The sequence below is a fragment of the Triticum aestivum genome, chromosome 2B, assembly GCF_018294505.1.
Source record: "Triticum aestivum cultivar Chinese Spring chromosome 2B, IWGSC CS RefSeq v2.1, whole genome shotgun sequence".
Lineage (NCBI taxonomy): Eukaryota > Viridiplantae > Streptophyta > Magnoliopsida > Poales > Poaceae > Triticum > Triticum aestivum.
Window position 1 is genome coordinate 764,714,278 of NC_057798.1, and position 16,415 is coordinate 764,730,692.

Genomic DNA, 16,415 nt, shown 5'->3' on the forward strand with positions numbered 1-16,415 from the left:
CGTCGGCCTCCTCTTGGTGCTTTCTTACTTCACTTCAGTACGAGTAAGGGGGAGGGGAACAGGACGAAGATCTGGTCGATGGAACCAAGGATGCCAGACACGTGGTTGGTGTTCTGTGTCCTGGTGGCAGTCCGTGAAGCAACTATTGACGTCTGTTTTTGTCCCTCAGCACATGTATCTTGAGGGCAAGATTGTAATTTTCTTTTATCTTTGAGGCTTGTGATGTTACTCAAATTGTAATCCTGGTGGAGCCTTTTGGTTCTGGTTTTAATGAAAGCAGGGAGGCCCCCTCCTTGGGAGGGTAGGGCTCGGAGTTTGCCAAAAAAAGGACCAGTAGTCAACCATGGAGAAGAAAATTTGAACAGAATTGCAAATTTGCCCGGGGGCAGTAGAGTCATTTTGCATGGCATTGTGCAAATCAAAAATATTTTTCACTTCTTATGCATGTATTATCATGAACAACTTTGTTGCCGCACAAACCGTAAAAAAGACATAATGTCTTTGGATCAAAGTGAGATTTTATGTTGTACTTTGTTCAGAGGCAAAATAAGTGGGCAAGTTCCATCTTAGTCAAAAGAAGTAGTTGATGCTTTAGTGCTTACGTACATTTATCTTTTCTTTGATCTATGTGATGATGTGCTTACTCTACCTTCTTTAGATCCATGAATTCTTATATCGTGCCATGTAATATATGGTCCATAAACATTACCTTTGAATATCCGAGGACTATCTAAAAAACTATTTACCTCTCATCCTATTATGCTATAGAAATGAGGTTTGGAATCGTGCTTATTGTTTCATTCTAAAATATTATAATAGGCTTCTTGGCAATGGATGCAACGAGTCATCTACCATGGAAACATCTATATGATGCATCTGTACCTATGTACCTTGCTTAGCAATGTAAATAAGCTACTGTAAAATGATCTTGTGCCTCTCTTATAACGCTATGTATCGACTGCATCTAAATGTTCTGTTGTGCATGGTTTGAATGCTCATTCTACATTATACCATCGCTTCCATCTCCCGGTCTTCCCAGTTGGCAGCTATGCAATGCATCTTTGCTACTGGAGCTTGCTTTATAAAAACAATGTATGCTATTGCAGCTATACAATGCATCTTTGCCACTGTAGCTTGCTTTATGAAACCAATATATGCTATTGTCAGATGATCTCATTACTTCCTTTAGTCTATCATGGTACCATGTAATGAGATATAAGTATCTATTTAGTTGGTTCTAAATCAGTCATGTATGTATGCTTTCAATACTTGGCTCGCTCTCGCTTTTTGTGCCATGGGCGCAACGAGTCATCTAGTTATACATCAAATAACAAGCAGATCTTTCTCTTCAACACGCAAAGTTCTACGCCCCTAAACATCTTTCTTATTTTGGATGCCACTGACGGTTGGCCTAATTTGGTGCTTGGACCATCCGAAAGGGCAGCGGCCCAATTATACGCTTGTCTTGAGAAGTCAAATATTCACTGGTACTAGAACATGCCTTTGGTTGGGTGCATGAGGAGTGAGGACGGTCCATCGCTATTTTGTATTCTTAACATCATCCGCTTCTGCATTTGAATAGCATTCTTCATCACGTTAGCATATATATAACACCTTCCACAATAAGCAAAGCTGGCAGGAACTTCGAGGTACTAGCTCTTTCACTAATTCATTGGTTTAGCCTATGGTCCAATCAAGAAATAATAATTATACAGTCAACTCCGGAGAGAGAACCTTTGAGCAACGCTAGCATTGACAGGTTCTTCAGTACACTAAAACACATGATGGTCTTTGAACAGTTCAAACCAATAATGCTTACTAGTTACAGACTTACATATGTGTTGCTGTGAACATGTTTGTTTAATAGCTCAAGCATCATGGAACCATCGCTTTAGTGGACCGTACTTTCGATGCAATTCATCTCCAACGACCAATGATTTGTACATTGAATAGCATTATTTATAAGTAATCATATAGCACCTTCCCCAATAAATAGGGCTGGTACTAGCTCTTTCACTAATTTATTGGTTTAGCCTATAATTTGATTAAGAAATACTAATAATTTTACAGTCAACTCCACAGAGAAAACCTTTGAGCAATGCTAGCACTTCACAGCTTGTTCACACCACATTGGAGATAAAATATGCTAACATACCGTGTTTGGCAGTGATGGATCACTGCGTCCGGACAGGAACGTGTGGTGGAATCGACGCAGATTCAGTTAACGTCTGAACCTGAAGATGCATCCGGAGGTTGGGCCTGAAGCACAAATTGGCTTGAAGAGGGCTGCCGTCGGGAAGTGATTTTCTCGGGAACGACCAGACAGTTGGTCGCCGTCGGGAAGCTCATGCCTGCCGACCGCCGCCGGCGAGTGGGCAAGGATGGAGAGTGTGGTGGAGGCGCGTTGCGCCGTTGTCCGGCCGTCTGTGCGAGTGGAGAGACTGCGGAAAGGACAGAATTGGAGAGAGGAAGCTGGCAGAGGGGCAGAATGGGCTTCGGTGGATCGAGTCTAGCCCATATATGGAGTGCATGGGATTAAATTGTATAGCTTGTTTTCCATATCCCCCTAACCAAACTTGTTTTTCTATATAAAACTTAACAATTAATTTATTAATAATAAAATTTATATGTTATAAAATGTAAATGTTTTTATGCAAAAAAAATTCATGTGTTTTAAAAATTATCTAGATATCGGCATTCATAAAAAGTTGTATGTGAAATGAAATTTGCATGTGTTTCAAAAAATATCACGTGTATAAAAAAGTGTTGGCATTTCTTTAAAAATGCCTTGTATGTGAAAAACATGTATGCAAATCTTACAAGAGATGTTCAGGTTTTGAAAAAAATGTTCAAATTTCTCAGAAAGAAGCGTTAATGTGTTCTAGTAAAGAATATCCATTCTTTTTAACAAAAATGAATAAGTAAATAATTATAAATATATAAAACAAATATTATAAGATGGCGAAGAAGGCCGCAAAGCGAGCTGTCGGTGCAGCAAGGGGTCGGGATCGAGTCTAGCCCATATACGGAATGCATGGGATTATATTGTATCTCTTGTTTTCCATATCCCCCTAAGCAAACTTGTTTTTCTATATAAAATCTAACAAGTAATTTAGTAGTAATAAATTTATATGTTATTAAATGTAAAATTTTCTATTAAAAATAAATTTCATGTGTTTTAAAAATTATCTAGATATTGGCATACATAAAACGTTGTATGTGAAATGAAATTTGCATGTGTTTCAAATTCAAACAATATTGACGTGTATAAAAAATTGTTGTTTTCTTAAAAATGGCTTGTATGTGAAAAACATGTATATAAATCTTACAAGAGATGTTCAGGTTTTGAAAAAAAAATGTTCAAATTTCTCAGAAACAAGTGTTAATGTGTTCTAATAAAGAATGTCCATTTTTTTTACAAAAATGAATAAATAAATAGTTATAAATAGATAAAATAAATAGAAAAGGTGGGGGGTGGGGGGTAAAAAGGAAGCGCCTCTGCGTCGAGCTCTTTCCACGATAACAACAGGAGACTTGGTGACAATTCTGATACCTATCTTCCCAGATTTTTAAAGACATCTTAGACTAAACTGACATTTGTTGCTGAAGATGTGATGCACCTTGGATGCTTGTTGGACGAGAGAGACAATCAAGAGGGGGGAGAACCACACCATAAGGCTTGGGGTCAGTTGGCACGTGGTGGCATAGACAAACTCTTCGCAAATTGGAGGGCTTTGTCAAATAGTCTAGCTGCCTACAGGCGTTGTACTCCTGAGACTGCAGTGTGGTTAGGAGGAGGTACTCCCCCCCCCCCCCCCCCCCCGCGCGCACACGTGAAAAAAAACACTCGCCGCCCTAAGAAGCAGCTCAAACCAACAACTAGACAACCAACTTCTCCAAATCTAGAACCTGAGGATGCCGCGAGCATACAAGACAACGCCTTCATGAAGGAGAACGACGTCGAGACGCCATCGCCCTCCGATCTGGATAACCAGAACCTAGGGTTTCACCCAATGCTCGAAGAGGGGCACAAATAACTTGTGATTTTCCACTTCAGTACAACATGTGAACAACACAATAAAACCTTCTAACTTGTATAATGAAAGATAAACAAAGAACCATATAAAGTGCAATCATCAATGAATGAAATGATAAACAATCCGACCTCTAGTGAGAGAGACCAAAAAAATACCATATGTATATGAGAAAAACTATGTGAAGCTTTTCTCTCCTTCCACTTTAAGAAATTGCGTGCAAGTCAAATACCATTATATATGTGCTTTAGAAAGCCAAATTCCTCCCACTAAAGTTTTGTATTCCGGAATTAGTAAGCCACTCGATTCGGTTCCATGATAAGTGACCAAGTCATCCATGACAAAAATAATAAATTCCAAGCATGTGTTCCTGTTATCAGCATTCCTCTCTATGGAGTTATCTTCCCCAAATAATAGTTCGGGTTGGTAACTTCCAATGGACCATCAAGAAAGAATAGACCATTGTGTGAAATTCCGTAATGCACTGATTTTATCATTGAGCAACATTTCCACTTCTTCCTTTTCCAAATAGTATTTCATAAACAATGGGTTCCAATATAGAACCATACATTCAATCCCTTCACACTGAATTTGCATATAGTGTCCTATAGCAATAATAATTTTCCTCCACCGGGGAGTTCCATGGCAAAATTTCCCGAAGGAGAGCAAATTTCCTTTTTCACGGAGTGGTTCCCATCTTCCTCCATAAATAAGTGATGCCATAATAGACATTTCACTGAATGCATATAGTGTCCTATAGCAATAATAATTTTCCTCCACCGGGGAGTTCCATGGCAAAATTTCCCGAAGGAGAGCAAATTTCCTTTTTCACGGAGTGGTTCCCATCTTCCTCCATAAATAAGTGATGCCATAATAGACATTTCACTGAATTCCTTTTCATGCAAATTTGGTATAATTACCACAATTTTCCTCCACTTCATCTTTGCAGATTCCATTCATAAATATTAAAATTACCTTTGCAAGGTGCAGTCAATAATATTTGATAGGATCTGTCCCTTGAAAAGTTTATATCTTCCTCCATATAAAAAAATCGTCTCCCAAATTACAAATATCAAATGGAGTTATTTCATCAATTCGGCTTAGAGTTTGGAATAATAAAATAAATAAAAGGGTAGTATGTTTCCTCTCTTACCCATACACATAGGTCATAGAGATGCTCATGAAATCAGAATACCATAAATACTAATACTTTATGAGAAATATTCCACTGATTTTTTTTCCAGATTGCACATAATTTTCCATGCAATCTGTTTACTCATAGTCACATATTGAACAAGCCAAAGAACAGTGTAATAATCACAAATAATTATGCAAGCCATTTAATATGGATATACCAAGTCCCACATTGGAGTAGGATTTTCTACAATAGCTTGCCACAGAACTAGTTAAGGTTTTCGACGGTGTAAAAGTTCTCAAAAATCCTGAAAAAAATATTAAACCAACACACCTATAATATAACATGATCCAACGGAGGGATTGAAAAAATATGACCGCATGTGTCCTGGACAAAAAGAACAAAATTTTCAATATATATTGATCCTGCAGTGAGCTGAAATGCTTGTTTTTTTCACCTAGGACACATAAATGCATATTTTCACAATTATACCATTGGATCATCTTATTATATTAGAGTGAGGCTCCCTATTTATTTCATATTTTTTACTTACTTTTAAACCGTTAAATGTCTAGCAAGCCTTAACTAGTTATGTGGCAAGCTATGATAGACACAGTTTTACCGTCCCACATTCTTCAATATATTTCCTTTTCCTCACCAACGTCATTTTAATTTGGCTTTTCTGGTTTGTTTTACTCAATAATATTATGGATTTTCTCCATCAAAAATAAAACCATAATTCCAACTTTCGAAACCATGATAATATTTGCCAAATCGGTATGAACCAAACAAAAAGATAAAATATGTTCTTTGGATGCCATTAGAGAAAAACGTTACCGGTCTGAAGAAGTGGCAAAGAAAACCAGACAAGAGTTGATATACAGAAGTGCCGCCGAAGTTCCAAAGGATAAACATGCAGAGAGTGAATCTTCCAGGACTTGTGTTACAACCTTCCTCGGTGAATCAGGTAGTAGTAGCAAGTACACTACACGAGCCATCATCGATCTCCGTGCTTGTACAAATAAGGCACCGGCGTTACTTTCTTAATCCCCATGCATACAAATGCAATTTGTACACACGCGATTAGAGTTTGATGTGAAGAATCAAAGTGGCAACTCCAACCCTCCTCGATCCTTTTGAAACTTAACTTGCTTTCCATCTACTACACCCCCGTGAGTTTTTATGTGTGCACTTTGCTAGAACGGAACTAGGGTTGGCTTCACGCTCGTACCAGCAGTATTTTTGCAAAACAAATGAAATACTGGCGCTTGCTTCTTTCCTCGACGCGCGTACACGACGGCGGTAATTGCCGCATGATTTTCTTCCTCGACCGCGTGATCTAGAAATATTCTAGGGCTTGGAGCGCGCGAGTTGATGACCTGCCGAATCCATGTGGAGAGTTGGCAGCAACTCGGTGCGAGCCGTCACTTGCACACCGAAACGGAGCACACGACAAGCAGTACGTGGGCACACAACAAGCAGTACGTTAAATTCCACATCAGTTGTTTCCCGTTACAAACATTAATAATAGTACTCCGTATGAACAATTCCAAGTTAATTTGAATAAATAATAATCATGTTGAAACCTACATAAATATCCAACAGTGGGCCGTCAGCTTGCAATTCCCGGCTGCCATCTCAATTATTTATCGCCACCGTCGCACTTCCCCACAAATCTTCACCAGCACGATCCATTCCTCCCCCTTCCCTTCTCGTTAAATCTCCTCTCCCAGATTGGACTGTCGCGGGTAAATCTAGGCAACCTCTGCAGTTGTCCACCTCCGCATCCAATGGCGTCGATGATGAGATGCTGCCACTCACCCCTTGCCCTGATCGCGTTGACCAGATTTTTTTTTAGAAAAGGGGGACTCCCCGGCCACATTTATCGCGTTGACCAGATAATCACCTGGATTGGTCGAGGCGGTGACAACGCCGGGGACCAATTCTAGAAGTGCGTCAAGAAAGAGGTGAGATCTTCAGTACAGTATGCTCAATCAATTAGCTTAATATAGCCATCTCGGTCTCACTAGTCCCAGATCTGTACTTTTGTCTGCAGGCTGGTCTCTGTGGATCCATCAGATCAAACATGACTTACAGCGCTGACCTGAATCAGCATTTCGGTACCTAGCAGTCTCCAGTTCCACTTCCAGCTGCTCGTCGCCATGCAACATACTTCCTCCGTCTCATAATGTAAGACTTTTTTAAAAAACGTCTTACATTATAAGACGGAGGGAGTAGTTCCGTCACAGGGCTTATCAGAGTAAGCCGCCGACGAGGCCACGGTTAGGGTCGGCGAGGCTCACCGCTCACATCGCCTAGTGGAAGATGCAGAACAAGCAACGCATGCCGTCGTCGGGCGCTGATCACTCTCCGTACTGCTCGGACATGAAGCGGCTAGCTTTTTTACTGGCAGGAGCGAGCCTACTTGCAGCACTGATCGGGCTGGGTCTGCTTATGCTAATCCTTGTCCGCCTCCTCGGCTAGAAGCTCCTGATCTCCCAGGACAACCTATGTGCCAAGGAGTTTGCTCCTACCATTGCTAAAGTAGGGAATATGGTGCTCCCGTGGCGGGTAGATATAAGGCTGGTCATAGTGGGGAGTAACTTAGACTAGTAACATACATATGTTACTAGTCTATGTTACTACCTTCATAGTGGATAGTGTCATAGGTGTGGTAACATAGTTGCCTTCATTTATTACTTTGTAGACTCATTATGCATTGGAAACCGTTATGTGATGGTAACATATTATGTTACTCTATTTGCCTCTCTCCTCATTAACTACTTGCCACATCATCATTTTTGCTTATGTGGCATCTATGTTACTACCTATGTTACTCCCACTATGACCAGCCTAATACGTAGTGCTGGGAAGGTTGATTTAATTAATGCTTGCCTCTCTTCCCTGCCGATGTTTATCATGGGCTTTTATTTCCTATCCGCTGGTCCCCATGCCGGATTTGCTAAGCATAGGGGTGCTTTCTTCTGGAACTCTGCGGACAATAGACGCAAATACAGACTGGTCGAGTGGAAAAATTATATGTAGACACAAAAACCTTGCGGGGTTGTGCATCATTAACACTTCTATTATGAATAGATGCCTTATGATCAAATGATGGTGGAAAATCATGACCACGGGACCTGATACCCTGTGGTTCTCTATTCTCAAAGCTCAGTATTTCGCATTTTCTAACCATATGTTCGCTTCCTCTCGGGGAGGGTCTCAGTTTTGGAAAGATCTTGTCAAGGTTTGACCTTTTTTAAGGCTCAAATCAAGTTTCTGGTTGGAAATGGAGCTTCTATTCACTTTTGGCTCGACTGGTGGTGTGGAGACTCACCCCTCTCGGTGGTCTTCCCCACGTTGTTTTCTTACCGCCCCAACCCGAACATCTCCATCGTGGAGCTTTCGGCTAATAATTAGGAACTTGCCTTCCGGCGCTCGCTGTTCCCTGTAAAGTTGGAGGATTGGTAGCGTCTTGTTGCCATCTTCCCCGTGCTCTCGGAGACGGCCGACTCGGTGGTCTGGCCCCACGCTTCTTCTGGCCGCTTTTCTGTTAAGTCTCTCTATACCAAGCTTATTGGTGGATCCCCCACTAGCAAATTTAGTCCAATTTGGCGTGCCCGTGTTCCTCCTAAAGTGAAGATTTTCCTCTGGCAGCACCATTGGCACTCCCATCGCTCAGGACAAGGTTTCCTGAATTATGCAGTTGCAGTGTCGTGGAGGCAGCACCTGTCGTGTTTGAAGACCACACAACCTGGCCGAAGCTATCGAGCAAGAAAAGGCTTCTCGTGTCACTAATCACCAGTGCCCCACGAGCGTCAGTGAGAGGACGGTCTCTGTTGGCTACCCAACAGATGGCGTCCTCGGACACGGAGAACCATATACCAAGGTATCTCTTGGCAAGCACCCCGGGAGGGAAGAAGCCCAGGGTGAATGACCCATCAGCCGAAACAAGGGTGTCGCCGTCGGTGATGTTGCGGCCCTTGTCGAGAATGTCAGACCCACGGTTCGCAGCAGATGCTGTGGAAACAAGGATGAAGAGAACAAGGATGCCCAGGAGGCTGTGAAGGTGTGGCTGGTTTTTCAACCACATGATGGCTTGATGTTTCTTGTTCTGGGGTTTGAGCTAATTGAACAAGGTACACTGTTAGCTACATGAGCTGCGCATATATGTGGCTGCAGCTCGCTTATGAAGGTAGTTGTATTAACTGATTGGCGGTTAAAGGTCAAATGCCTGACTTGTTGTAGTCTATTATATATAGACAAGAGGGAATCCACAGCTACAATTGGGTACCTTTGAGTTTTCGCCACTACCTAAATAAGATTCTTACGTAGTATAATTGAACATATAAACCACGCTAGAGTACCCGCCATTCTAGGGGCACTCCTCGCGCGAGACGATTTTCACCGCACGATGAATCCACCACAGTACTTTTTTGGCTGCTGGCAGCTGGTCAACCGTTGGCTTTTTCTCACATTAGTGTAAGCTTTTAGAGAGGATGACGGGTGGGACTCGTTGGCTGTGGGGTCATGCTACTGATGTGAGTTTTCTCCAGTTTTTGGTACACGAGGTGTGCATCGCGTCCTTGCCAATCGTGGCCTGGGTAAAAGGAACCCTAGAGCCCTCCGCAGGCGCCTCCCTCCTCTCGCGCTTCCTCCCCATGACCCCACCTCGCCTCGCGCCGCCGCCCATCTCCGCCTCCTCTCTCACGTCCTCCCTACCACCATGGCCTAGCCCACCCTCGTCAGCGACCTCCCCAAGCCCCCTCTCTCTCGGGGGTGCTTCTGGTCGCAATCTGGAAGAAGAAAAGGAGACCCCAGAAGAAGTTAGAGTGTCCTGGTGGTGGCTAGATCGATGCAGCTGACGGCGAGTGCCGGTGAGCGACGGGGATGCCCCTACCTCTCCGCACCTTCTCCCAGGTTCCCGATCTGGAACGGGTCGGACGGACGCCGGCGAGGCCAGCCTCCCCTTCACATGCAGGTACTCCCCCTCTCCCCTTTGTGCCCTCTCTCTCTTCCCCAACCCCTCTTTCTTGTTACACACAGCCATTGGGGCAGCACACCATATAAATCCAAAAGTTAATCAGGTGCTTCTTGCCCCTCTCTCTCTCCCTCTCTTCACATGTACTCTCCTGGATTTAGTCAGATTTGATTTATTCTTGTTTCCTTTCCAGATTTAATTTCATCCTTGTTTCCAAGGTCTTCCTATTCATAATCTATTAATTAATGACTTGTACATACGTATTTTATCATGTCTACTAATAACCTCACCACATTACAGTTCGTACATCAGTTTATTTTATCTTGTTTCCTTCAAGTATGTATTTAGGCTGTTCATTTTTCCTTTTTCAGATGTATGCCATGTATGTGTAACCATGGTTCTGAAACACCCCCATTCCTTCTCTTCCTATCAATTTTCTTCGATTCAGTTATTTGACTAAATGATAATATATGCCCCAGGGTTAATTAGTACCTAAAATGCTACCTTTGGTTTGTGAAAAAGATCTAGAATGGCTTCTGCAGCTCCTGTTATGTTTCATTGATTCAGTCATGTAGTAGGATAGTTCCACTGGGTTTTACTAAATGGTTTTGTAGCTTTACTTAGTGAAAATGCCTCAATTGCTTTCTGCAACATTGCTTGTCTATTGGCAGTTGGACCATACTTGGTACATGAGCCTTGTCGTGAGTAGTGGTGCAATAGTGACCTCGACGAGGAGGGAAATGTCCAGAATCCAGACATGAGTAAGGCACCAAAGATGACTGGAAGCACTCAAAAAAGTTTACCACACTGGAGCTATGTCAGGTACCTACTGACCTCGACGAGCAGGGAAATGTCCAGACTCCAGACATGAGTAAGGCACCAAAGATGACTGGAAGCACTCAAAAAGTTTACCACGTTGGAGCTATGTCAGGTACCTACTGTTCTTTTGTGTTGCGTGTTTTCTATTTCCCGTCAGAAACTCATTCCATAATCAATTTGCAGGTTGTACAAGGGCAGTTAATGAATATACTTGCGTTCCTTTTACTCTTAGGTAAATCACTAATTATTACATGCTCTTTCATAGTTGAAGTACCTACGAAAGGTAGTTATTTTATCCTTCTAACACGAGCAACGAACATTTTTTGCCATGAATTATGGTCACATTATTGCTTCTTGGTTAAAAAAACAGTAGAGGGTTGTAGCTATTTGGAGTGCAAAATTATTAAGTACAGAGCAAGGATTCCAATTGGTCATACATGAAGTGATACTCTTGCAAGAGCTATGCAATTAAAGTTCATTTAATTACAGTTTCAGCACACTATGAAAAGGGTACAACCTACCAATCTTGAGAGCATTAATGTAACAACTTTTGTAGCTTAGAAATCCAATGGGAACTAATAAGGTAAATATGCTCCTTTCTTGCAGACTTGCAGTTCTGTTTTATTCATTACCCTGCTGCAAGCTCTTGGGTGTGTAATGTATATAAGTAAATTGTCTTTGCTTCTAGGTCCAAGGGACAAAATTGCTGAATGGTTTTGGCATCTCCTGATTTTCCTTCTCCATGGTTTCCATGTTCTGTGGTCTGAATTCAGTTTCTTTTCTTTGTCTAAATTCTGTGCAAATTGATGGAACCCACACTATTTGCAAGTTCGGTTTGCCTTTTCCTTTAAAGATTTGTACTGCTCTATTTTTTTTAATTGTCGAGGCAACAAAATACTCCTTATGTCATGTATACTTCTTTGATAGCAGTTTATTAAGTGCTTATACCATAATATCTCTGATATACGTACTGTAGTTATAATAGTAGCAATCTAAATTTATCATTGGCTTGAAAATAAAATATTTGTGAGGATAGAGCGGAAATATCAGCTTCACTCTGCATTTCTTATAGATGTACCTCGGAGAAATGCAGAATTAAGAAGAGCTATTTTCAAAACACCACTATCTATATCTCTATATATGTGCATAACTCAGAACTCTTTTTGTCGGTACATGATTGTGCACCTCCTATGCCTGCTTAATTGTGTGTTCATTTTGTTAATCAAGAAGCATATGATTTTATGGCTGGGTACGTTGAAAATATATAAAACCTTTCTTCTTTTGGATAATCTGTTTCCCTTTCGCTAATCTTTGTTACTTGCCGACACATCTATGCATACTATTCACTACTGCTACCAATCGCATGCTTGTTTGTTCAGATACTTGAATGGTGGAACATGGCTTTTGTTCGATGGCGATTTTCCGTTCTTTGTATGTGTTGCATTCTTTTGTCCAAAAATAGAGATGTACGTTCTGCAAGAAGAAAATGCTAAGTCTTTTACTAGCAAAAATTTCGATCTTGCACATTTAGCTTTCTACGCACAGTCTCACTATCATCTTGTGTAGTTTATTTATAGCGGTTGAATACAAAATTTTAGCCCTCCTATTTTAGAGTATGAATCGGAATCTAAATCAGCAACTGTAAAAATGATTAGTAATTGCGCTTACTTTTCAGAGTCTCCTCCTTTTCTCGCTGCTGAATCCCTGCCACCATCATGTCCAGACTGGTTGTCTCCATGGTTGTGGTGCCAAGGTCACCGCATCTTACATCCTGATGCATGTAAGACAATATGATTAAGCTCCATGTATTTGTTAATTTCTGGTCTTACTAGCGTATATATTCATTTCTATTTTGTGCTCATGGGCCCTCGATGTATTACGTACAAGGTGTGTTAGGTTGAAGCATGAGGCTGGAAGGGGTCTTGTGCGAGGACTAGCATTTGCTTTAGTCAAACCAAAATACTTCTAAAATTGTAGCTGCACTTGTTGGTTTGATGTACATGAGAAGCCCCAATTTTGTTGGCAATAGATGCATGGTTTCTCAGTAATTAAAATAACTTAATTTTTTATATGATGTATGGTAGTCATGTGTCTGATTTTCTTCGTGTATCGGATTCCAAGAGTTTTAGGATGGGCGGTACGGTTCTCATGTTTGATGGTTTTTACTTTCACAAAATTGGTCGATGCTGATGAGAATGGCACCGGTGGTCTTTGACACTTATATTTTTAATGTATATAATGTTCACAATTTTATTGTTTTACTCTCTTTGGTTCAATAAGATTAAGATACATACTTTGCCTTGTGCTAAATCTGATGTCATTCAGATTATAGGATTTTTAGGATGGGTTGCAAGTCTCTTGTTGGACGTTTTCTTTGTTTCTTAATTTTTTTGTGATAACATAGGTGATTCTATTTCTACCTCAAACTTGCCTTTCTATGTTTCAGTTTCAAGAAGACATTATTTGATGTTAGATGGCCATTATGTTCGTGTCATGTGGACAGAGGACTAATGGTACTCTTCCATGAAGAGAAGCAAATGGATCAGTATGTAGTAGCAGGTATCAATGTTTTCTCATTCCGATGATTCTGAAGTAATTAGATTGAGAAAATTGCTTTATTCCTCAATTTCTCTCTGAAACCTTTGCCTTGTCCATAGTCATACCTAAATGAGTTACTTTATTTCCTATAGCTCTATTACTTTTTCCCCTAGAACCTGTCTCTTTAGTCCCCTTTACAATACCATGATCAGGAGGCAAGAAATATGTGTGAATGGAATAAGAACTGTATATAGTTATTGATAAGCATCTTCCTGTATTGATATTAAATGACACCAATATCTGAAAGTTACTTGTCTACTTCCCCTCTTGTAGTTAACGTTTTGTTTTGATTTTTGGGTACTTCAGTAAGGTCACTCATCAAGGAAGTGTCTTCTCGTTACTTGCATGATGAAGGACAAAATTGGTTTTCTAACTTTTCATTGTAGGTGCTTTGGAAAGTACAACTGTACAATTATGCGACATAATAATGCCTGGAAATTGGCCTATGGCTGTATCATTTAAGATATTTTGGCGTCTCTGCCATCCGATGGTTGTTCAACTTCTCTTTTGAAACGAGGCTATCTAGAGGATTTCAAGTTATGTCTTAGGAAGGTAATTGTTGGTTATAGTGAATGACTTGGTCTGACTATTTGTTCATTTGGCTATCTGAATGCAGTCCCATGTGCATGCTTTTTGCAGACATTGGTGAAGATTTGAGAGGCAGGGAGGGATTGCTCAAGTGGAAACAGAGCAAGAACCAGAAGGAGCTTAAGATTTTGCTACTACCTTGCTAATAGCTTTCTGAGGTAATTAAGCTAGCTGCATGCGTTTTTGTTTTTTGCTGTACCGAGGTCACTATTCTAATTTAGGAAATAGAAACATTAAGTGTGATTTAAGAGTCTAATAGCAAATGATGTTAGCATGAATGGATTGTGTCTTGTACATACTAACTAGCAACAGAGTCTAATTCTTCCCACATAGTGGTTGTCACTGGAGACTTGACCAGCCTGGACTTTACTTACTTCCTGCATTATTTTCTTCTTTGATTTAGGGAACATCAAATGCATGAGATAAGTGTCAAAATTAGTACTCAGCGACACTTATTTTGGGACAACTATAAACAGGTGTGCAGTTAGAATTTATCTGACTCAGGGTTTTCACACCTGGTTCGAGGTCTTGAGCCCTCTTCATTCATTTGAACATGTGATTTACTTTTATTTCTACTATAAATTGAGCTAATTAGAAATTCTATAAATGTGTTTTTCTTGATAAATTAAAGCTTATGATGATGTGTATTGGATTTTCATTTCTTTTCTTTCATCATAGATCAGTTAGGTATTATCCAGGCCCAGGTACCCATCCTTGATGATGGATTCCACGAGCTAAGCTGCAGGGGTGAACTAAGTTGGGATTTTGCAGCAGCGACGGTCACAACTACCGGTGGAGATCGAGCTAACGATCTCCCAAAAAATTCTACAGATTCATCAAACACCGAAGGAGGTTAGTGTATACCTGAGCGGCAACGGCTGCCATTGTGGTCTTGCTGGAGCCTCCTTTGCCGTGGAAAGTCACCAGCTTCAGGGAGCGACAGTGGCAACTGCAAGGATTCGGCTCGCCGATACGAGCAACGACGACCCCATTTGCCGATTCCGCAGCTCCGAGCTGCAGCAGGACCTACCGGGCCACCGAGATGCAGATGGAGTTGTTGTGCCTCCGAGCTGTCGGGATGCAGTGCCTTTGAGCTGCAGTAGGAGCCGCTCCGCTGCCAAGCTACAACATGAGCCGTCCACGAAGATGGCGCCCAAGGTGCCCTCGTCGGCCTCCTCTTGGTGCTTTCTTACTTCACTTCAGTACGAGTAAGGGGGAGGGGAACAGGACGAAGATCTGGTCGATGGAACCAAGGATGCCAGACACGTGGTTGGTGTTCTGTGTCCTGGTGGCAGTCCGTGAAGCAACTATTGACGTCTGTTTTTGTCCCTCAGCACATGTATCTTGAGGGCAAGATTGTAATTTTCTTTTATCTTTGAGGCTTGTGATGTTACTCAAATTGTAATCCTGGTGGAGCCTTTTGGTTCTGGTTTTAATGAAAGCAGGGAGGCCCCCTCCTTGGGAGGGTAGGGCTCGGAGTTTGCCAAAAAAAGGACCAGTAGTCAACCATGGAGAAGAAAATTTGAACAGAATTGCAAATTTGCCCGGGGGCAGTAGAGTCATTTTGCATGGCATTGTGCAAATCAAAAATATTTTTCACTTCTTATGCATGTATTATCATGAACAACTTTGTTGCCGCACAAACCGTAAAAAAGACATAATGTCTTTGGATCAAAGTGAGATTTTATGTTGTACTTTGTTCAGAGGCAAAATAAGTGGGCAAGTTCCATCTTAGTCAAAAGAAGTAGTTGATGCTTTAGTGCTTACGTACATTTATCTTTTCTTTGATCTATGTGATGATGTGCTTACTCTACCTTCTTTAGATCCATGAATTCTTATATCGTGCCATGTAATATATGGTCCATAAACATTACCTTTGAATATCCGAGGACTATCTAAAAAACTATTTACCTCTCATCCTATTATGCTATAGAAATGAGGTTTGGAATCGTGCTTATTGTTTCATTCTAAAATATTATAATAGGCTTCTTGGCAATGGATGCAACGAGTCATCTACCATGGAAACATCTATATGATGCATCTGTACCTATGTACCTTGCTTAGCAATGTAAATAAGCTACTGTAAAATGATCTTGTGCCTCTCTTATAACGCTATGTATCGACTGCATCTAAATGTTCTGTTGTGCATGGTTTGAATGCTCATTCTACATTATACCATCGCTTCCATCTCCCGGTCTTCCCAGTTGGCAGCTATGCAATGCATCTTTGCTACTGGAGCTTGCTTTATAAAAACAATGTA

At 41.1% G+C, this 16,415-nt stretch overlaps 1 long non-coding RNA gene across 2 annotated transcripts; it reads left to right on the forward strand.

Moving 5' to 3' along the window:
* The first annotated feature begins 9,560 nt into the window (after nucleotides 1-9,560).
* On the forward strand, nucleotides 9,561-15,640 carry LOC123047253 (uncharacterized). 2 transcript variants are annotated; one of them, XR_006422868.1, is made up of 8 exons: nucleotides 9,561-10,150; nucleotides 10,822-11,081; nucleotides 11,153-11,201; nucleotides 12,645-12,749; nucleotides 13,416-13,528; nucleotides 13,954-14,119; nucleotides 14,207-14,313; nucleotides 14,839-15,640. It is a non-coding gene; the product is annotated as an uncharacterized lncRNA (long non-coding RNA). The 2 variants fall into 2 exon arrangements; XR_006422867.1 differs by having other exon boundaries at nucleotides 9,563-10,150; nucleotides 14,834-15,640.
* Nucleotides 15,641-16,415: the final 775 nt, after the last annotated feature.